We start from the raw sequence: 23,228 nt of genomic DNA on the forward strand, positions 1-23,228 counted from the left end.
GGGCCTGGTGGAGGGTGTCCCTGGTGGATGGGGGTTGGGGGTGGTGGGAGACATGGGTTGGACATGGGTGGGGGCCTGGTGGAGGGTGTCCCTGGTGGATGGGGGGTGGGGGGTGGTGGGAGACATGGGTGGGGGCCTGGTGGAGGGTGTCCCTGGTGGATGGGGGTTGGGGGTGGTGGGAGACATGGGTTGGACATGGGTGGGGGCCTGCTGGCAGGTTCCCCACAGTGCTGGGGGTGGGGGTGGTGGGAGACATGGGTGGGGGCCTGGTGGAGGGTGTCCCTGGTGGATGGGGGGTGGGGGTGGTGGGAGACATGAGCAGGTGTGCAGGGTAGTTCCCTGTGGTGTGTGCTGCCTGCAGGGGCCGTGGAGGGTGTACAGGTAATGCCTGGGAGCACACAGCCAATTCGCGTGTGGAACTTCCCGCGCACTCCTGCAATCCACGTACCCGGCCATATCGCGTGTGGAACTTCCCGCGCACCCCTGGAATCCACGTAGCCGGCCATATCGCGTGTGGAACTTCCCGCGCACCCCTGCAATCCACGTACCCGGCCATATCGCGTGTGGAACTTCCCGCGCACCCCTGGAATCCACGTACCCGGCCATATCGCGTGTGGAACTTCACGCGCACCCCTGCAATCCACGTAGCCGGCCATATCGCGTGTGGAACTTCCCGCGCACCCCTGAAATCCACATAGCCGGCCATTTCGCGTGTGGAACTTCCCGCGCACCCCTGAAATCCACGTAGCCGGCCTTTTCGCGTGTGCAACTTACCGCGCACCCCTGAAATCCACGTACCCTGCCATATCGCGTGTGGAACTTCCCGCGCACCCCTGGAATCCACGTACCCTGCCATATCGCGTGTGGAACTTCCCGCGCACCCCTGGAATCCACGTAGCCGGCCATATCGCGTGTGCAACTTCCCGCGCACCCCTGAAATCCACGTAGCCGGCCTTTTCGCGTGTGCAACTTCCCGCGCACCCCTGAAATCCACGTACCCTGCCATATCGCGTGTGGAACTTCCCGCGCACCCCTGCAATCCACGTAGCCGGCCATTTCGCGTGTGGAACTTCCCGCGCACCCCTGTAATCCACGTACCCTGCCATATCGCGTGTGGAACTTCCCGCGCACCCCTGAAATCCATGTACCCGGCCATATCGCGTGTGCAACTTACCGCGCACCCCGGTATGCACGCACACGTTTATTTTTTCTCTCTGCGCGTGTCTGTGTTTGTGGGTACCCCTTTGTACGTCTTTTGTCCTGGAGGGCCACAGTATTGGACATTGATCATGTCTGTATATAGGTGCTATTTGTTGGCGCACCTTTTAGCGCACATTTCTTGCAGGCGCAGAGACGCTACCGCCTGCTTTCTTGTGGCGGTCGTGTTTGTGCCTGTTTGTGCCTGTGCGCTGCTTTGAGCGTGCGCTTTTTTGCCCTATTCTATTCCATGAATACGTGTTGTATGCGAGCGTGTGGGCGTTCCGCGCACTTGCCTCCTAAACTTTCCCCGTGCCGCCCACATTCTTCCCCATTCCGAGTGTTGTGCCCCATTTTATTCCCCATTCCGAGTGTCCCGCCCTGTGTCCCGCCTACTTTAGAGCTGTGCGATGCGCTCGGAGTGATGGCGCAGTGGCCGTGGCGCACGACGTTGGTTGACCTGTGCGCCGGCCTGCGCCGCGCGTTTTTTCCGCGCACGTCCTCTGCTTTTCTTGCGCAGGGACTTCCATGAATCGACGTGCGCTGGTTTCCCTGCGCTTTGCGCTGATTTTCGGCGCAGCGCACGTATTGGCCCCTCTGCGCCGGGATTTTCGGCGCACATTTATTCCATGAATCGGCCTGCAACAAATGTATATCAGTCGTTTTTCTACTTACATTCTTACACTTTGGAAAAATAAAACACAAGACATATTTCCAAAAACATGCTTTCAGTTCCTTGCTAATGCTCGTTGTGCAAGTTTGTTTTAATCTAGTCCACCACTTCAGGCTGTAACCAGCAGAATAGTTTTCACATTCAAACCTACCACTTTGGTCATGCCGCATGCCCCAATAAGCAAATTACAGTACACATTTCTCCTTGCTGACAGCCAGGCCCATTGCCCAGCCACCAATGTTATATAACTGTGTTATGTACGTACATTTTCACACTTTCAAAAAAATTCAGCACAAGACATATTTGCAAAACCATGCTTTGAAGTTCCTGCTGAACCTCCTTGTGTATATTTGCTGCAATCCCATCCAGCACTTCAACCCGTACCCACAAGCAGATTTTTTTTTCCGCAATCAAATATATCCTAATTTTGAAAATCTTTACCACATAGTCGGTCCCTGGTGGCCATGTCCACTTTAATCCCAAAGCTGGTCGCTCGTGGTCATGGCCAGTAGCCAGATTGTCCAGGTCGTGACCTGGACAATCTGCCCAGTGCCCATGGCCACAGGCTATACCTTAGTCACCAAAAGTATATCACTGTTTGTTGTACCTACATTATGACACTTTTAAAAAAATCAAACACGAACACGTTTGCAAAACCATGCTTTCAGGTCCGTGCCAATGCTGTTTGCTGCAAAGCCGCCCATGTTTTATTTTTTGAAAAGTGTCAAAATGTATGTAAATGAAATAATCATATAACTGAGCCGCCACCTGACAAAATCCATTCAGACTTTGCACAGACATTCAAGGTTGGGTCTATAATCTTTCTGAAAACGTTTGTCCTAATTTGTCAAATGACAAGAAAGTTATAAGGCATCTAAACATGTTCAGACCTCCCTCTTATTTTGCCCCTCTTCACAAAATCCCACCAAACTTTACAAAATCATGTATATCTATTTCTAAAACATTAGAACATTTGTGCACATTTGTCAAATGGCACCATATTCATAAGTCTTTAAAATATATTGGGACCCCCTTTTTTCCCTGTTGACAAAACAGCACACCTTTTTGTGGAAACATTCAGAGTCAGGTCTAAAAGGAAATTCCTACATTTTATCAGTTTCATTGAGTGGCGCCACAGTTATAAGCCATCCAAAAACTGCTTTTCACCAACCCTGTAATGCAGAAATCGGCATGATGTCCTCAAACATCTGAGATTTTGGCGAACATCACAGCACTGCCCCGGATACTCGGACTGTTTGCGGACTTTGGAGATGAAAAAAACAGCAATTTTTTGGGGGTTTTCAGGATATATGCCATCACATCCTCATCACCCCTCACTTCCCCAGAGATTGTTTCATTAGTTTGACAATGTTGTGTTTTTTAATGTTTTCAATGAGGGGTTCACGGACAAAGAGGGCTGTCCGTAAATCCAACATGGCGGAAGTTTTGAAAAATATGACGCACCTCACGCTTTTCACCATTCAAACAGCGGGCGCATCTAATGTCTGTGAACATAAGGCCGCCCTCTGGAGCAATCGGAGGCCCGTCTGCAGACCAAACAGGGAAGTAAGTTTGCAGACCAAACCCAGATATCACTATCTTCTGAGCTACTTTTTGCCTGTTTTTTAAAAAAAAACAATTGCATGGATTTATACCAAATTACAAAAGCACGCTTTTGTAACCAAGATGCCTCCAGTGCTGCACAATTGGTGAAATTCCATCCAGCGGTTTGGGCTGCAGGCGTGAGCAAAACATTTTTCCATTTCATCTATAGGAAAAAACACACATTTTGTGACTACCCTAACAGCAGAATCAATTTGACGGGGACATATACTTCGGCTGCAAAGGTCCGTGAGGAATTGTCCAGGGGGGGTGAAGATATAAGCCGCCCAAAAAGTGCTCTTCTTTTTCATTCAGCAACTTAACCATAACTACAGGACAACTACAACAGGGCCTGTAATACATAATCCCCATGCTTCACCTCCATGTTAACAAATAACATTCCATGCTGCTTCCTTATAAAAGGCTAACTCCTTTGTCAAATGGATACGGAGCAAAAATGATGCCACTTTGCAGGCATTTCATAATTAATCGTACTGCACTCTGATTCCAGGAACAGCAAAATAGAAGGTGCACTCAATGGTAAACCAAATGTTTCTTTCATAAATCTGTTTTCTACCCTCGACAGGTGATCTGGTTGTTGGTAACCCAAGAATTCACTCCTGTATGAAGTAGCTACAACTGCCTGTGCTTTGTCGGCCTTCAATACAGTCAGTGGGAGATTATTCCCTAATTTGCAGCTGTTTCCTTAAAGCCCATGTTTGTCTTCTTAATACACATTCACTTTTGTCGAATTGCTGTGCCCAAGATAAATTTTCAGATATTTCCACAGACAGTCATAACAGCCCACCTGTCTCAACAGAGACCCCTCATAGGTTATTTTGAACTTCTTCTTTAAATGAGAGTGATAGCATGCTATAACGGCTGTTTTGGTTGAATTAATTTTGAGTCTTCTTTCTTCTACATCCCATTATTTAATTAGTCCAGCAGGGGTTTTGGATAAAATTACTGCGTCATCTGCATAGAAAAGATGTCTTATTTCCTCCTAGCAATTTGTGGGGTATCTGCATTCAGATTTAATATTCTGACTACCGGATCAATTATATACATGTGGAATAACAGGAATGACAAAACACACCTCGGGTGAACCCCTCTACAGAATTAAGTGGCACTCTCACCACCCTACCCCTAAAGGACAACCAGTGTTATCTTCATGCAGTCTCATAATACAATTTAAAACATTAAATGGGGCATTCAAATTCATTACAACTTCCCAGAAGGTATTACTGTACACACATTTGATGCCAGTTTTAAGTTCTATGAAGGCTATATAAAGAGTCTCCTTCTTAAAAATTACATATTTGCTTAACATAGCAAACAAAAGGAAGACCTGGTCGAATGTATTTGTGGATTTTCTACATCCAGCCTGAATGTCTGTTAAAATCTTGTCTTTTTCGACCCATTTCTTTAAATGGTTTAATACGATTTTACCAAAGACATTAGACAGACCATCAATTAGAGAAATTGGCCTATAGTTACATTGTGATGCCCTGCCGCCTTTTTTGAAAATGGGTACTATAATTGCCTTCTGCCAGCTACTTGGCACATAGTTACTTTGCTCATTTTATTAAAAAGAACAGTTAAAAATGGGACTCTTGCAGATGGTTCAACCTTATACAGATTGAACGGTATTGCTGTGATCTTCTCCGATTTCTGGGTATGGAATTCTGTAAAGACATCTCTCTCCATGATTGTAAGAGCTGAATTGGGGAACCTGGGACTATCTTGTGAAGACCTATTTACACAACTATATTGTTCATACAGCTACTGGAAAGGTTGCTACCAAATATCTTTCGTAATTAAAGACTCCAGTTCATGACTGGATGAATGCCAGGAGTTAAGATATTTTGCTATTAAGTACCAGAAACTGCTATGATCATTACTGGTAGATGCGTTGCTAAGTGATTCCTACTTTTCCCTTGCATCATCTGCTTTTTACTCTTGCTTAAATGTATATATCTTTGCCATAATCCTATAATTTGGCCCTTCTTTGTGCATGTTTTTAATACTTTTAGCAGCTCTTGCTTGTCCAAATGGCACTCCTTATCGAACCAGGAATCCCTCGATTGGCTCAAATATCTGATATTTTTAGCAGGATTGATGACAACTTGCAAAATTATGGTCACCAGATCTTGATACAAACAAGCAATGGGTACTCTTCCTCGTACATCATTATTCTAGCAAATCTCACAAGTTGGTACTATAGCATACATGGGGCAATAGCAGAATAGTCTACCTCTGCCCATTTGGGGTGCATCCTGCTGTTGGTGGTCAAAATGTATGTTATAAAACTATTATCCACACTATTATCCACTATGCTTCTGGGTGCTGTACATCCTCCTTTATGGATAAACAAACTGGATCATGATCGCTTTCGATGCCCTTCTCTACTTTTAAAGATTAATCAATCTTCCAGCCCTCAACCTAGCTCAGGATATAATCAATATGACTTATATTTCTCTCTCATCTATATATCGAGTTAGCCGGCCGAAACCTGGGAGGGGCATTGCAACTTTTAAGGCCCAGATTATAAAGTAATGCTGCCAGTTTCTGTGGCACAGAAACACACTGTTTCAGGGGTTGTCAAGTTCCCCAGCAGCTATCTTTTTTCCTGAAAGAGGAGGTCAAAACTCTCGAGGGATACCAATTGGTTAAAATGACTACCCACCAACAAGAGGGGTTGCCGCTTGCAATTACCAATACTATTATAATGCACAAGATCATCTCTTCACATATTATTAGCACTGAGTGCTTGTTGTTGAGTCAAGAGTCAAGAGATTCTTAGATACAAATAAAAAAAAAAGTCATATATAAGATATGTGGTAATGTGATCTCCAGGCACATGAAGTCATTATGATTACTCTTCATTTGTTTAATTATTGTGTTAAAATGTATGTTTATCCAGATTAATAGCCCCTTATTTGGTGGGCCATTTAGCTATGTAGACTGGCAGTAGAACAATTCATATAGCCAGCCTTATGGAAATTGTATATAGCCGATAGTCTCACAATATTAACGTTCTCAATTAAATAATGCCTATTATGATTGTCTAATTTACAAGTGAGGCTAACAATATTGTAAGTCTTAATTTTGCATTGGTCTTCTTAGAGGGAGGGGCGTTAATTTGTCAATCGGCATAGTGCATTTTTATGATCAAAGTTTGCTCCTGGTGTATTTCTGACTGAGCACAGGAATTTGATGTTTGTTTGGCTTCATATTTAGAGTAGGTGAAAGGACCATGGGCATTGAAAAACACATTATACGTTTTGCTGATATCAGTTGCTTAACCCTTTTGTGTATAAAGGCCTAAAACCAATAGCAAAAAGACCTTCAGCCAATAGTGGATCTTTAACCCATCATATAGACAGTCGGAAGAATCAGAAATACGCTTGGCATCTAAAATATTCTCACGAATAATGGGAAGACAGCCTTTAGTAGATTGTATATAATGCAAGACCATATTAAGAGGGGAATTTGTATCTTCCAACTTACTATATATAATCGGCAGAAATGTTATTAAAAAGAGCAAGTTTTGGGACAGATCATTTAAAAAATTGGGTGTCGAATCAAGCAGTCCTTGTATGCAGACTCCCTTTGGAACCTACTGGTGGTTTAAGTTTAGTTTAAAACAAGGGATCTATAATATTACTTAGGCTAACTCTTGTGGTGAAGTCATTGGTGACTCTCAATACAGGGGCAAAAGATACCACAGAATTCCAATTTGAATTAGACACTCTTACATCAATTGGACCTGTGGATTAACATCTGTATGATTACCCTGTGATGTCATAGATAAGGGCCCTTGCATATATGGGTCCTTGTTGACCACTCTGTAACATGTAATTAGCGATTTTCTGTAAAGATTAAACAGGTCCATGATCGTGGAATTTACTGCATTGGAGGTATGTACAACATGGGAGGATCTCAAACTATGAGTAGAGTTCACTAACAGGCAAATGGCATCTGTTTTCCTTTGCAGATCCAGTAGTCTTTCAATCATATGTTTAGCAAACTCTAACACCTCCTAGCAGTTGCAAGAGTCTGCCGTGACTGCTGTAATAGGATGGTCAGCGGGCACATTTGGTTTAGGGCCAGACTTAGCTTCTTTGGCTGTTAAACTGAGGTCATAATTAGTGTTCATAGGGATGAGTTCTTCTGCGATTTGGGGTCAAGGTATCAAAGGCCACAATCTCAAAGGTGATCTCTGCACCATCAATAAGAATATCATTGGCATTTTGAAATGTTAATACAAGCTATCTGAGAACACTAAGTTGTTCTATGGTTCCTGAGGACTTAATCAAAAGCTACTAATACTGTGCCATCCTTCTTTTTGTGCACTTCATTCAGGGTTTTGAAATTCTGGCCCCCTTCTTGACAAGTGCCCTTTGGGATTTCAAACCAAATCATTCACAGTTATCTTGCTATATTTTGCATGTTCTCTTCTAGGTAAAGTGTGTAATTGTGTTTGTGATTTAATGACAAAGGACAGCTTCCCTTGTCTCAATTTAGGATTGCCATGTGAGTTATTGCTTGTATTGTCTACTCTCGGCTTATTTGGGGCTATACTTTACTGAAAATATGGCAGGGTTAACTTTCTTTCTATGTTCCGGGAATGTCAAACCTAGACAGGCCTTCCTTTTGGTTACCAATTACCTTAAATCACAATCATCATTACATTTAAGAAGATCAGCTAAAAAAAGGAACCATTAGGTTCTCCTTCTGACATGAAAGAAATAACTACGTAAAAGCTGTGCAAATAGGCAAACATGTGCATTGTAGTCATGTGCAAATTTAGTAAAATATAAAAAAAGGGACCAATAAAAAAACAGAAAATCATAACAAGAGAGCTGCCATTTTCTTCACCTCTACACGTTATAGACTTCCCTTTTGCAAAAGGCAGGATTCAGTGAATGGTGGAGCATATAAACAGCCAATGTTGACAATGGGGATCCTACCCCTCTGAGTCCCAATGCCCAGGTGCTTATCCATTTCCAACCAAATATTAAGTTGTCTCCTTAATTTCAACTAAACCCCAATACTGGATTAGGGCTTTATTCAGTGGCAGACCGTCCATTTTCCATTTGGAGGGACTCGTTTATCAGACCATTTGCCTTTGTCTCAATTGCTGCAGCTGTGCCCTGTCCCTGGATGAGATAAAATGAGCTGGCCTGCACAGTCACAACCTGTGGCTCACTATCATACACTGAAAGATGAAAAGTAGAAGAGAGTGTTGCAGGAAGAGAACGAACATGTTTGCCAGAGGGATGTTGACTTATTTGGAGCCATACTTGTGACGTTACTAAATGTATGTAATAAAGCTTCAATGTCATTTGAGAAGTCATTAGCTTCCTTAAGGTTAGGAATGGCAGGGTTGCCTTTCTTTTCATATTCCAGGATAATTAGATTCAGCCAAGTCTTCCTTTCGATCGCCATCCTTCATTTTTTTTTAAACATTTCATTGAACATTCAAACAAACATTACAAACCAAACTTGCAGTGTATATAATAACTTTCCAATTATGCATCATTCAACCGTGTTCACTGCTTCCCTTTTCCTGCCCCCTGTTCTGAGCCTACTTCCGTTAACATTCTGTTCCTGCATCTTGTGATGGGGCTTCCATTTCCACGGGTTCGATCGCCATCCTTCATATACCTTAAATCACAATAACCATTACATTTTTAAAAATCAACTAAAACAAGGTACCATTAAGTTCTTCTTACCACATGAAAAAACAAAATATGTTAAACGTGCAAATAAGTGCAGTGTAGTCATATGTGCACATTTCAAAAAATAAATCTTATCAAAAGAGCTGCATATGGAGGTCTGAGGAACTCACAATAGGGTTAATGGGCTACCATGGGTGACACCTCCCCCCTGCCCTTCCTGCACCCTGTCCCTAATCCTTGAGGGGCGCTCATTAGAATTCCATGGGTCTATCAACTTTTAAATCAGTTACTGTTTACTGGGTCAGCAATAACATGTTATTCACCTCCTCACATTATAGACTTTCCCTTTACACAAGGCAGGAAACAGCAAATGGCGGAGCATATAAATAGCCAAGATTGAGAGTGGGCACCCTCCAACTATGCCCAGGTGCTCATCAGTTTCCAAGCAAATGTACAGTTGTCTCTGTAATTTCCAATCAACCCAATTACTGTTTTAGGATCCTATCAAATTGCAGACAGTCCTTTATCCAGTTGGGGGCTGTCCTTTATCAGACTATTAGACCGTTGCTGAAATGCTATCCCTCTGCCCTGACACTGCAAGAGGTAAAGTGTGCTGTCCGACATGGTCACAGCCTGTAGCTCTCTACCATAAACTGAAAGATAAAATGCAGTAGAGAATGGTGCAAGAAGAGAAAGGAAAGTTTGCCACAGAGATGTCGGCAAAGGATCTTCAAATGGAATCTTGCATTGTCCTCACATTATCCCTGCAGATCTTGGTACCTTCTTTCCCACCTTGAGATTTTACAGAGCATGTGCGCTTTTGGTCTTGGGTCTTTGCACAGCAGAGGTTCAGTGGGAATAGCCGGGTATCAGCCCAGCTCCTCTCTCCTTGAGAGGTGGAATGGACTCTTCTGGTCATGGCATGGTGACACTTCCATGGTCCTCCCTTTGACAAGCTCAGAAACAGTGGGAAAGTCCACTATTAACCCCACTCTTCTTGAAAGGCGAGAGGGGCTCCTCTGGACGTGGTGCAGTGACACATGCCTGGCGCTTCCTCTTACAGACTCAGAAATGGCACAAACAGCCTGCTACCAGTCCCCCTCCGCTCCTCGTAACCAAGGAGCATATCATACTAGAAATGGAATCCTAATTGTCCAAGATTACTTTATTCACTACTGGAAGGTCCAAATAGACACGTTCAGCAACTGTAGTATATCCATGTGACTGATGACTTGGTGCTACTGGATGGTTCAGCGATAGGGTTACAACAACTCCTATCCAAACTTAATGAGTATGCCAAACTGAACGGTCTCATAATTAATCCATCTAAATCTAAGGTCCTCATCTTTAAACACGCAAAAAAACGGGTGACCTCAAGAAACTGGATTTTGGACAGCAAAGCAATCCCATGGGTGGACGAGTTAACATACCTGGGATATGAAATTCTTGCCCACCCTACCTTAAACAAGGTGATACACTCCATTCTGGGGAAGAAATCAAAAATTATTGCACAAATGAAAAATCTGAATGGAAGATTCTGCAAATTTTCTATAATTCCGCTCAAGAAGTTCTACATAGGCAAAGTTGTCCCGGTCCTTCTCTACGGCCTTGAGGCAAAGCCTCTTTTGTGGAACTATGATTGGAGCAAAGTTGAGGGCTCTTTGTGGAAATCTTCTCTTCATCTTCCATTGTGCACTCATCTCGCTAGTCTGAGATTTGAGTTGGGTCTGACCTCTCTGAATTGCCGCGCAGAGTGGAAGCTACTGTCCCTCTATCGTAACATAATTACAGCTAATGTATCCACCCTTTTCTTCGACGTAAATCAACATCTAAAAAAGTCAAAATCAAAAAAAAAAACTCCACGGCTTGGAAGAAAAGATTGCCTGCATTTTACATAGGCTGGAATTAACAACAGAAACTCTCACACAAAATCCTAAGAAAGTCAAAAAAATATTAGAAACGGAGGACTGGATCAAAATGATCGAGGGAATCAGAAGGCTTAACCCCCCAAACCTATTCCTGACAGCGGACAGAAAGCTCGTTACCATCCCGCGCTACCTGGAAAAATTCCCGGACCTAAGAATCAGAAACAATTTCCTCAGACTCAGACTGAATATAGCCCACACGGGTGAAATACTGGACCAAAGGAATCAGGGTGAGAAGGCAATACGCTTTTGCAAGATCTGTGCCTCTCCGGATTTACAATCCCTCAAACACATGCTGCTGGAGTGCGAAGGCACATGGGCGATCAGGGTATCATCACTGGGGAGATTTGTAACTAGAGAGGAGAGCCTAGTTCAGGACGCATTTTGGGATAGACTGATCTCTGGCCAAGAAGTCATGCTAACTGCTGAGATAGTAAACATTTTGCAGAAGCTTACTATCTTAAGGAACTATCAACAGACTAGTCATGTTCTTGAACTCTCCAGTCAAGGGGATCAGTCTGTCTAGTCAAATCCCTGGTTTCTGAGCCTGTATTTTGCCTTGTTATTTTATTTTGTCACTTTACTCCTTTGCTTCCTGTATTCTTAAATACGCAGGAAACAACTGCTTTTTGTATGAAATTGGAACTTTTAATATTCTTTCTTTGTAAAGGTTTTCTCATAAACCAAAAACAAATAAAAAAAAAAAAAGTATATCCATGTGGATATTTGGTAGCAAAACTCCCTTCTCTATGCAATCCCATTTTAGAGAGTGTCTTCTTTAGGTTACTCATATTCAATAGGGAACCAACAGTAACGGTTATTTGAGATAAGCCAAGTGGCTGATGGTTGCTATCTGCTCAATTAATAACCATAAAATCCTGTACTAAGGGCCACATAATGAGCACTAGGAAAATGAAATATATATGGCTAGTACGAGTGCCACTAACATAGATAGCTGCCATGAGACGGTCCGCTTTGGCTCTCCCATCTCATGCTCTGAGTCCAAGTGAAGACCGTGCACGTGCTGTCTCTAAGTCATACCAGTGCTGTCATTTTAGATGGATGGACAACAGGTCAGGGATACCCCAGGCCATGCTCTCATCACCCAGGAGCCCATCAGTTAGAGGTATAGCCTCAAATCGCCCATAAGAAGAAGTGCATCATTCCCTGAAGCATTTTGCCAGCCTTAATATGACCACTTGTAAAATATCCGTGAAAAAATAACTTTGTTAAAGGGATGCTATGGTTGACTTTCTGTTATACAGACATATGGAATATCAGGTAAACACATTTTTGAAAGGACATGTTGGTGCCAGCCCAACAGAAAAAAAACCCCACAAAAAAACAGCACTTTTCCAGTTACGGTTAATATACTTTCACTTGTCAACTGTGTTGCACAGCTCATCATGACAACCATGATGCCAAAGATATCATCACAAATTATGTAATCTGTGTCATCACTGACATAACAAACAATTTCATCCCATTTCATCCCATACCCATGCACTTGCCACATGCTGCCCGTTATTTACTTATTGTTATCATCTTCCCATCTACTGCACTGTCTCTTCCACCTTCCAACGCACTTGCGCGATCTGAATGACACCTGCACTAGTAGGATTGTTGTCCGTTCTCCCTTGGTTCCCCTCCCTTGCCTCATCGCGCCTTGAACCACTTGTGTATAGGCGCGTTATAAATGTCATATCATATCATATCCATGGCATCAATTATGAAATCACATATCATTGCACGGACTTGCCCTGTTTCTGGAATAAGGTTTAATCCACATGACCTGCTCCCAACAAAATCAACAAACTAAAGAAAACAAAATCAAATTAATTGTGAAGAGGGACCTCTTTGCATGATACATGGGCCAAAGGCCTATAGACCAATCACCCATGGCAAAATATAATATTAATTAAACTCCATCATATATGAGCATCAACCACAGACTGTCTGCCATGCATGTTGAGTCTTTATCTGCTAATGAGGCACTTCTATAATATTAAGAAGTGTAGAACACATTTAAAACATAAGTTGTTGATTTTAATGTTGTAGTTCTGTAATAAGTAATATCTGAGCCCAGCCCTCAAGGCCCCTGATGTCTCTATTTGCCCATGCAACAATATTCGCTTGATGGCTGCATTGGCATCAGACGTTTCTTCTAGTCCAGCACCATGAAGAGGAGCAATTCATTTCCTATTTGATAAATTGATAATGGGAAAAAATAAATAAATGAGAGGTGATTCGATGATGCAACAGGTCTCATTCAAATCAAAGGGTGAATTGCATATCGGTCAATATTGAAAATATCCATAACAAGTTTTGTATGGATTATAAACCTATTGTCAGAATCGGATATGTTTACATATTGTTAGGGAGAATTCACATTTATGGCTAATTTCCCTCAGCTAGTGAGTCCCTCAGCAGCTTTGCTGGATATCTGGGGTTTAATTTTTTTCCACCTGGTAAGAGTGTGAACCTTTTTCCCACTTTTACATGTGTTTTGCCATGTGTATTTCTACTTTTTGTGTGATCTTGGACTCTGGAGCCACACCACTCCATGAGCCCAACTTTTTGTGTGTGTTACACATCACCCTCCGTGCAGTGACACAGGGTTGTCTCTATGACTTCCCACTGACTCCATTTTTCTGTGGCTCACTACTGTCCCCCAGAAACAGGTAAAGTTGCCATTTACTTTATGTAGTCATTTAACCTACAAACCCAGTACACCCCATCTTACATGGAGTATTGGAAAGGGTTAACTCTAACCCCTTTTTGTCTGTACCTCCTGGAGCCTTGTTTCGTTCCCTTAACACTAAGACTTAGCTGGTGGCAGTGGTATGTACCCTAACTTTTCTACCGCGATTATAGTATAAAACGTGGTACTGTTTTAGGCTATAGTGTTAGCCTCGAATATAAACCCGCTTGACCAAATATATTTTATTTTGGCCCCGGTCAGGTTTAGTCGCCATTTCTTTGTGTTAACATCCTTCTTGTGTTTTACTTTGCGTGACAAACCAGGTTTGCCTTCTTTGTTCGCCGTCCTTTGGCGGGATTCTGCAAAGAAGCCCTCCTTTGGCGTCTGGGTGTCTAGGTGGGCTGAATGTGAGGGAGGGGTTTTGTAACCCCATGCACAGGGTCTCCTTGGAGACCCAAGTCACACTTTGTGTCCATTGGCTGAGGTGGACGTCTGGGCTGGACAACCCCCCTGCTGTGTGATTGACAGCCAGGCTGTGTGAATGGGGGATTTTGGCATAAAAAGCAGGACTCTTGGGCTGGAAGTCAGAGTCGCCACTGGAACTACAAGAACCGAAAAGAAGCGGAGAATAAGACGCCTGCTGCAACTCCCGAGTCCCGGTGAAGCCCAGCTGCAGTCCTGAGCTATCTACCCTTCAACTACAGTGAAGATCCACTCCGGAGTCTTCTTCCCTTGAGCCTGGTGGGATCAACCAGCTCACCTTCCCAAAGCCAGAGAATCCTCTCCTGGGTCGAAATCGCTGCACGAAACTGTAGTGGTCCGGATAGCCATCAGAAGAGCCCTCTCCTGTTCTAAAGGAGCGCACATTTTATTCACGGTTGCTTTGCTGCTGCTTTGCTGCTGCTGGCCTCATCCCTGGGTAGTGCAGATCACTCCCGACGTCCCCTTCTTGTCCCCATGGCTGAAGCTTCAGTAATCATGAGGCTGCAGGAACTACCAGGAACAACTGGCGTGGCACCAGCTTTCTTCATTCGAATAAGGTACTGTGTCCATTGGGTCGTTCTCTCCGTCCGACCTTGAGCAATCGGGGTGAACCCTTTTCCTTGCCGAAGGCTTGTCCTTTCTTCCTTGCCTCTTATAAATTTTGCCTCCCTTTGACAATATCCAAGTACTCCTGGCAACGTTAATCTCGAACTGTTCTAATCGTGTGATCCTAGACAACACAGCCCTGCTCCATTTGACACTGGTGCATGCCTATTGACTTTATCTGTCTCTTAGAACACGTCCTCTGATTCAAGTGCCTTGATAAAAGTATTGCCTATGATTTTTTATCCCCTATTCCTTGGTTTTTATTCAAAGTGCTAAATGTGTTTTGACCACGGTTACAATTCTTCCTGCGGGTACGCTTTTCTTTCGTAAGACCAAACTGTCATTACTGTCAAAAGCAAGCGCTACTTAAACCCTGGTAATGTCTTTTGTTTCACAACACCAGTCTGTCAAATCCCAATGTACTTACCTTGAATTGGCCTGAACCAAAGGAATTGGTTGTGTGTGGTATATTTAGAGTGTGGTTTTGTTTAATAGAAGTGAAGTATATTTTTTTAACCTGAAACCTTGAGTCAGTGTTTGTTTGAGTCACAGTAATTGTAGTCTTTGGTGTAATCCCTATTACTGCTCATTTGCTTTTGAGATAAGTCTGGCTGCTCCACTACTGTTACCACTATAACTGTGTGTGCAGGCTTGTACCAAAGGTGAAATTGTACTACCACTTGTGGACTTAATTATCTGTAGTGTTCCCTAAGGGTACTGCAGAGGATTCTGCCTAACACATATATACAGTCTTATGTGACATGAGCTGGAAAGAATTCCTAGGGGTCAGTTTGGCAGCATAGAAAGCTTGATCCAGGGCTCATATAATTCCATTGATGGGTTGGCTTTGATCGCCAGGCAAAGAGCATTCCAGTAGAGGGAGAAATAGAGAGAAGGAACAAAGAGGGAGGTGGCACATGGGAATGGAACAACGTATGTTTTTGGTGAGAGGAGGGTTGATGTGATAGAGATGAGAGTAGAGTTCAATGTAGTCAGCAATGTAATGTTGACAGTAGAACTATGGATACACTTAAAGATGAGGAATAGGAACTGATAGACAGAGCAATTGTGTATGAAAAGCCCTCCAGAGTGGTGTTGGCGAGTAGAGGTATGGGGATCTAGGTTGGGTGTATAGGGTGTATCAAGCAGTCAAAACATTGTTTAGGGGAGAGAAGGTATAACACGGGAGACCAAATTGTAGCTCATGCATTAGACCATTTTACTAAGGATTAGGCTAGATGTAAGGAGTTGAACATCAGGTAGTGAACAGCCATACATGACAGGCAAATGGGAAGCAGCTAGCGATGCATGCAGACAGAGACAGGGTGAAAGATGGGAAGGAAAAGGACTGGCAAAGAGGTGGTAGTGGAAGCCAATTCATGATATGAGAATGCTCAGCAAGGAAGAGTAGAGGGTGAAGAGCAATGGGCCGGGAAATCATCCTTGTGTGATATCAACCTTCAATTTATCTGGATAATCAGCACAAAAAGGTTGTGTACTAATTTGAGCACAATCTATAACCAGCACCACAGTCATGTTCATTGAGTCCATTGCACTATACTGCAATCCATTTGCATATTAATGATAATGCAGTTTGTGTTTATATATTTGCTGTCCTGCTATTTGTCACTATACAACTTTTTTTACTCTACACAGCTCTATTTATTACGTTATTCTTAGGATAATTACGTAAATTAATAACAGTTATTTAAATAGACATACATTCTACCTAGCACTAAGATGATTAGAAGATTTCAAACAGGAGAACCACGTTTGAACTTCATGACAGATTTGTTGCTGTATAATGATAGGTTTGCATGGAAGCCAATCATAGGGCATAATCAGGCACATCAAAAAATGACAAAAGCCATTTAAAAACTTCCTTCATTTAATCATAGATTATTGTGAAATGTGAACAACCCCATGCGTTTACAACTAACAAAAGCAAAGGTATTTAATCTGCAGCCTGGTTTTATTCAAGCGGTACAAATCCATTACAGACATCATGTCTAGTGAGAAACAAAATGGGATCTAATTAAATTTGGAGGATGCAATGTTGTTTATAATTGGAACAACAAGAGCTAGAAACTAATAGCATTATTTTTTGGCAATTACATTAGGATTTTGAAAATGTAATTTTCTATCTAGTTTAACAAGATTGCATCCCATTTTTTCAACAATAATATGACTAAAGCTAATAGGCTTGCAGAAAATGAAACAGAGAAAGGACTACACATGTTTCATCTGTCGACTTTGACTTTCGCAGTTTTAACAAATTGGAAAGACATATCTTACTATTGAGCACATGCAAGAAACAAAACACAAACCGTTACATCGTTTTTGTGCAACATAGTAAGCAATTTCCACATTTTCCCTTGACTAATGTCACTATTGCTTGTATACTTGTTATTCATCAATTATAGATTTAAAGTGAATGCACATAGGTGTATAGGTATGTATGTATGAAGACATATAAGGTGCAGGAACTACATGGTAAAAAAAGCCATCCTTCGTAAATATTTGTATGTATTTAACACTATATTGACTATAAATAAATCATTATTTAAAACACAGTATATTGCCAAGCATATTATCAGGCCAGACATCTTACACATACCAGTTTTAATGTGTCTTCTTTGAAAGGCTGAACACAATGTAACTTCTCATCTGGAAGTTATAACCATCTCATTGTCCAACACGGTTGCATTAATTTACCTTAAATGATTATCCGTGCTTGTTCTGACAAGATATTTTTTCATGAAATGCACATCATTAGTTTTCCTCATATTTAAACACTAGAAAAGGGTGATTGATAAAGCTGACAAAGGTTCCCTTGGTTAAAAATATTTTTTTATAGTAAAATCTGTTACTTTGATTTATTGTTTAAAAATATGTCCAAGAGACATTCAGTGTGATTGAACTAACCGTTTGTTTTTTTTATAAAGTTTCATATGATTTACACTTTCAATAAATCGCTATAATACCGTGGAGGACACTTAAGAGGCAGAAGGGTTGCCAGGATGTAGTGCTTGCACTCATCCTTTCAAACATCGCAGCACCATGGCATTGTGGAGTTTTCACGTGCCTAATGGAATCTGATGGCAGTCAAGACTCCATTCTAGCCCCTGTTTCTCTTTACCAGGCAGTGGGAAAAGCAGAACGTGGACTGGTGAACTGTGATCATGGAGCCATGCATGCTCGAAAATGCTACAGCATGTGGTAGCCTTGCAGCAAGCAGACTGCAATTTTTGTGATAGTGCCACAATTAGAACTTTGTTTTAAGCAGAGCATGTGGTTTCTGTCCCTTTTGTGAAAGCAAAAGAAAATATCGAGGCTGAGTACCTTCAAAAGGAAATACACCAAACGTGGGCTATAAAGATACACAGATCTTTATTAAAAGTAACTGAACAGTTTTCAAAGGACAAAGCAACAGATAGCTATCAGGCCCTCAGTACAACACAGCAAATACCAGCCCTGTTCGGTGTGTGAAGTGAGTGGGGCTGTACATCAGAATATTTGCTCTTTTTATACGGTTTTGTAACATGATGTTCAGCCCCTCTGTAGGTTAATAATCTAGGGTTCGTGCCGAGTTCACCTCTGATTCGCCCAGCTATATGCATATGGATCACCTTCAGTTTTACATGTTCAACAAATCACAATAGCAACAGTATATTCTCGGATCTAATATAAGCCTTAGTACATATTTTAATACAATGCAGTTCAACAAGTGTTCACGTTTAGTATTTACACAACATTGTGCTTTATATATGTTCGCGGATTAGTATCATTGATACAGGTAATCCTTTATCCACAGGTCAACGAAGGACAAAGTTTCAGTACATGACCCTAACATTTGGCCTATGGGCAGTTTAAGCATTAACATGCATGCAGAGGTCAAGACGGCCATGTTGCTAACAGAAGAACACTGTCCACCATTTTAGAACACAGGGTGACTTTGGAGCAAGAATCAAAATGGCAGATAAACCTAAAATGGTGGCTAAATCGATCTAAGGTCAGAACCTTGAAGTGCGGATTTCCTCGCAGAGCGACTGGGCTTAGGCCAATATGTACAATAAAGGAGGCACAATATGATTTTCCGTCTAACACTTTAAGGTCACACACGCGACGGAGTGACGCAACTCAGCCACATCTGGTTGTAAAAAACAGGGTATTGCCTTGTTAGAGTGACCGTGGAGCCCCGACAGCAAGCACATTTCTGTGTGTGCTCTATGGCTGGGGGTGTTCACTGGGGGGCCAGAGGAGCACTCTGGCCGCATGAAACAGTGGCAACAAGTTGGGGGACTGATCCAACACAGACCAGGCACAGGAGATGAAAGAACTTGGAGGCATTTGTCTCTAGTTTTCATGCCACAGAGCTGGGCAGAGTCCATGCGGTGAGCCGCCATTTTCTCCATGCGGTGGTGAGGCTTGTGGCTCCAGCTAGGAGTACTTGTGCGCCCCATGTGGAATTTTTGGAACCTCTGCACAGGGGGTAGCATTGTGTTGCAGATTCATCACTTTTGGAGTGTTTTCAACACGTTTCATTTGTCAAGTGTTAGGTAAGGAGAAAGAGGAGGCCTTTGTTATTTTTGTTCCCCTGGGCTCACCACACTCAATTTTTGGGATCTCTAGGCTTTGGGCCAGGGCAACTGTCCCGTTCTTCCTGGCTGTTTGGACATTGTTGGAGGGGGCTACTATGATTGCAGGCCCTAGGGTGGAGAAGTGGCAAGTGGCTACACGCTTAATTTTTGGACATTCTGAACTTGGTGCCAGGGGAAGCATTTCATGACTGTGTGGTTTGGTGAAAGGGCATTCATCAGAACTAGCCAGAAGAGGAGTGCTTGGCCAACATCTTCACGCTCAATATTTTAATGCAGTTTGCCGGGAAGAGGCTATTTGTGAGTTGCAGCCCCAGCGCTCTTGTAGGGTGCTCGTGCACTCACCACCATGAATGACCAGGATGGCGGTGCAGGAGCCCAAGCACCAGTGGCAGGACCAGCAAGCCCAGTGGGTGCACATGTGCTGAGACAGCAGGGGGTGCTCACAACGATGCCTGAGTTTGATATTTCGGGGTCCTGAGAAGCCTTGGACCAAGGTGGAGGCTCTGGATAGATCTGCTCGACATGTACTTCCGGGCCACTGGTGAGACGGATGAGGACAGCAAAGTGGCCACACTTCTCTACTCAGCGGGACCAGCGGTGAATGAAGTCTTTCAGTCCCTGACACCTGCAAATGCATCGTACACGTCGGCCAAGAACACACTGCATGAGCATTTCATGCCACTGGCAAATGCAGACTATGAGCGCTTTGTGATGTGCAGTGCCAGACATAAGGATGATGAGTTTGTGGATGCTTCGTATGGACAGCTGCACTGGATATCCCTTTCGTGTGCCTGGGGGAATTCCCAAACAATGATCAGAAACCAACTCATACAAGGACGCTCATCTGGAAAACTGCGCAGGCAGGTGCTGTGGGAATTAAGACTCAGGCTCCCCCCATATTGGAGCTTGGCCATTGCCAGGAGGTGTCAGAGGTGCGTGCTTCGAAAATGGATGCAGCACTGCATCCAGGGAAGATGGAGGAGGTATGTCCTGTGGGCCGAGGTCAAGGCGGAAAGGGGGCCTACATCCAAGTAGTGGCCAGTGAGACCAATGCGCTAGAGCCCTCAAATGCTGCATAAAGTATGGGTATGATCTTCCGCACCCCACAGAGTGTGCAACGCAGGGGAAAGCCTGTGGATATAATGGGGCATTTGACGATTATGCCCGTATGTGCAGGGCTCAATTGCCAGTGGTGGTACCAAGGGGGCCGGTATGGGCAGGGTTCTTTAGGCCACAGTGCTCGTCCAATGTCTCCCAAGTAGACCAAGGGGAGGATAGGGTGCCTCACAAAGATGAAAAAGAGGATGGGAAGGAGAATATCCTCTTCATCTCTAGTGTCAGTGCGCTAAGTGCCCCCACCAGAAGTCAGCCAAAGTGCCTTGTGAAAGTCAACGAGTTGACGATACTGATGTTGGTGGTCACAGGGGCGTCAGTCAATGTAATGGACAGGGTACAGTATGATGCCACAGTGGTGCCGCTCACATTAAAGAAGCTCAGGGCACGCATATTCACTTTGACGGTGAGCAGCCTATCCCATTGGCCGGGGCATTTGTGGCAAATGTTGAGCATGGAGGGTCATCCATGAAGGCCCAATGCTATGTAACGAGCATCAGCAGCAACACTCTCCTGACCTGTTCAGCAGAGTAAGCATTGGGCATTGTGAGCTTCGTCTATTCAGTGTATGTGGAAGACGTGCAGGGGCAGCTCACAAGGTACAGCCAGCTCTTTGAGGGGATAGGCCGCAGGACCATCTTAACAGTGAGGTTGCACATTGACAAGTCGATACAACCAATAGCACTCAAGCACCGCAGAGTCCTATTCCATCTGCAGGACCTTGTTGACAAAGAACTGGAAAGTTTGGTGGCAGTGGACAATATTGAGAAGTTGGATGGATCAACCTGTGGTTGTCTCCAATAGTCATTGTTAGGAAGCCAAAGCAACCTGAGTCAGTGAGAAAGTGTGTGGACATGAGGCTCCTGAACAAGGCCATCAAGCGTGAATGTCACCTTATGTCCACTATCAATTACATCATTGTGGAATTGCAAGGTGCGTGTTTCTTTTCAAAGCTTGACCCACGGGCTGGATACCATCAAGTGGTGTTCCATCCAGACTCAAGGTATATACCCTCCTTTACCATGCACCGAGGCCTCTACAGATACAAGTGTCTAAGCTTTGGCATGTCTTCTGCTGTGGAGGTGTTACAAAACATCATTTGTGGGGCGCTGGCTGATTTTGATGGCATCCTCAATATCAGTGATGACATCCTGGTGTTTGCAAAGACAGAGGCGGAACATATGGAGAGGCACATGAGAACTCTGGAACAGCTGCATGCACTTGGACTGACCTTGCATAAGGAAAAATGCGAATTCGTCAAGAAAAATATTGATTTTTTCAGGTTCGGATTCAAGGAGGAAGGTGTGTGACCTGACCCCTGAAAGGTTGAAGACATTGTGGTGGCAAGGCCCCCTGAGAATGTGTGTGAAGTCCAAAGCTTCCTGGAGATGGTCACTTACTGTGGCCGATTCATTCAGAACCTAGCCTCCTGGTCTAGGCCCCTGAGAAGTTTCACCGAGAAAGAGGCAACATAGCAGTGGGGTCCGCTTGAGCTGGCCGCTTTCGAAGATGTGAAGGGTGTGATGACGACTGAGGACACCATGGCATTTTTCTATCCATCCCTGACATCAGAGATTGTGGTGGAGCCAGCCATGTTGGTCTCGGTGCAGTTGTAACCCAGATGGAAGCTAATGAGGAGATTAGGCCGATCGCCTATGCAACAAGGCACTGTCGGAGACAGAGCAGCAATACTCACAAATCGAGAGTAAGGTCCTGGCAATATTTTGGGGGGATCAGCACTTTCACCTGTATCTGCTGGGATGACCAGTGACGTAAGTAACTGACCACAAGCCCCTGTCGCTGATCATGGCTGGCTCATCTCCCAAACCTCCAGCCCAGATTGAGAGGTGGATGCTGGCACTCCTGGAATATGTGGCCCCGTGCAAATCACGAAGCTCAAAGGTTTGTGAGGACTCTGAACTAGGTGTTTTGCATCGCTCACGGCCAAGGACACTGCCTCAATGGGTGCTGTATCAGTTCCTGTGGGAATACAGGGCCACCCCTCATGTGTCCACTGGAGTGGCACCAGTGAAGTCAATGTTTTGGCAGTGTCCGAAGGGTCTGATCCCTTGTTAGAACTGATATAATATTGTTTCGTCCTCATTGTATATGTTGGCCTATGCCCAGTCACTTTGCGAGGAAATCCGTATTGGAAGGTCGTGACCTTAAGTGAATCAAGCCTCCATTTTAGGTTAAAGCCGCCATTTTAGTTTATCGTGTAAAGTCACCCTGTGGCCTAAAATGGCCGACCTGTGTTCTCTCGTTCTTGCTTTAACCTCTTCAACCTCTGTAGGAGAGTTAATGTCCAACCTGCCTGCAGGCCAGCTGGCAAATCCTGTTCACGGCTCACATTGAACCCTGCTGATGGTCTCTGTGATGTATTGACGGACAAATAGCTATTTATGTACTTTGTTTTGTAAACTGTACAGAATTGCAATAAAGATTCTGGGAATCTTTACAAGCCCGTGTCGGTGTATTTCTCTTTGCATGGTGTAAAAGCCTTAATATTGTATTTTCTGATTCCACACCCTGAGGTGCACGAGTGGGAACCGTTCATTATTGATGATGCTCAGGTGGAGCGTGAAAGAAGACTCAGGATGGAGGGAGAGAACATCAGGAGAGGGCTCCAGCCCCAGCAGCTGA

This window comes from Ambystoma mexicanum, chromosome 12, assembly GCF_040938575.1.
Source record: "Ambystoma mexicanum isolate Mex_15411 chromosome 12, UKY_AmexF1_1, whole genome shotgun sequence".
Lineage (NCBI taxonomy): Eukaryota > Metazoa > Chordata > Amphibia > Caudata > Ambystomatidae > Ambystoma > Ambystoma mexicanum.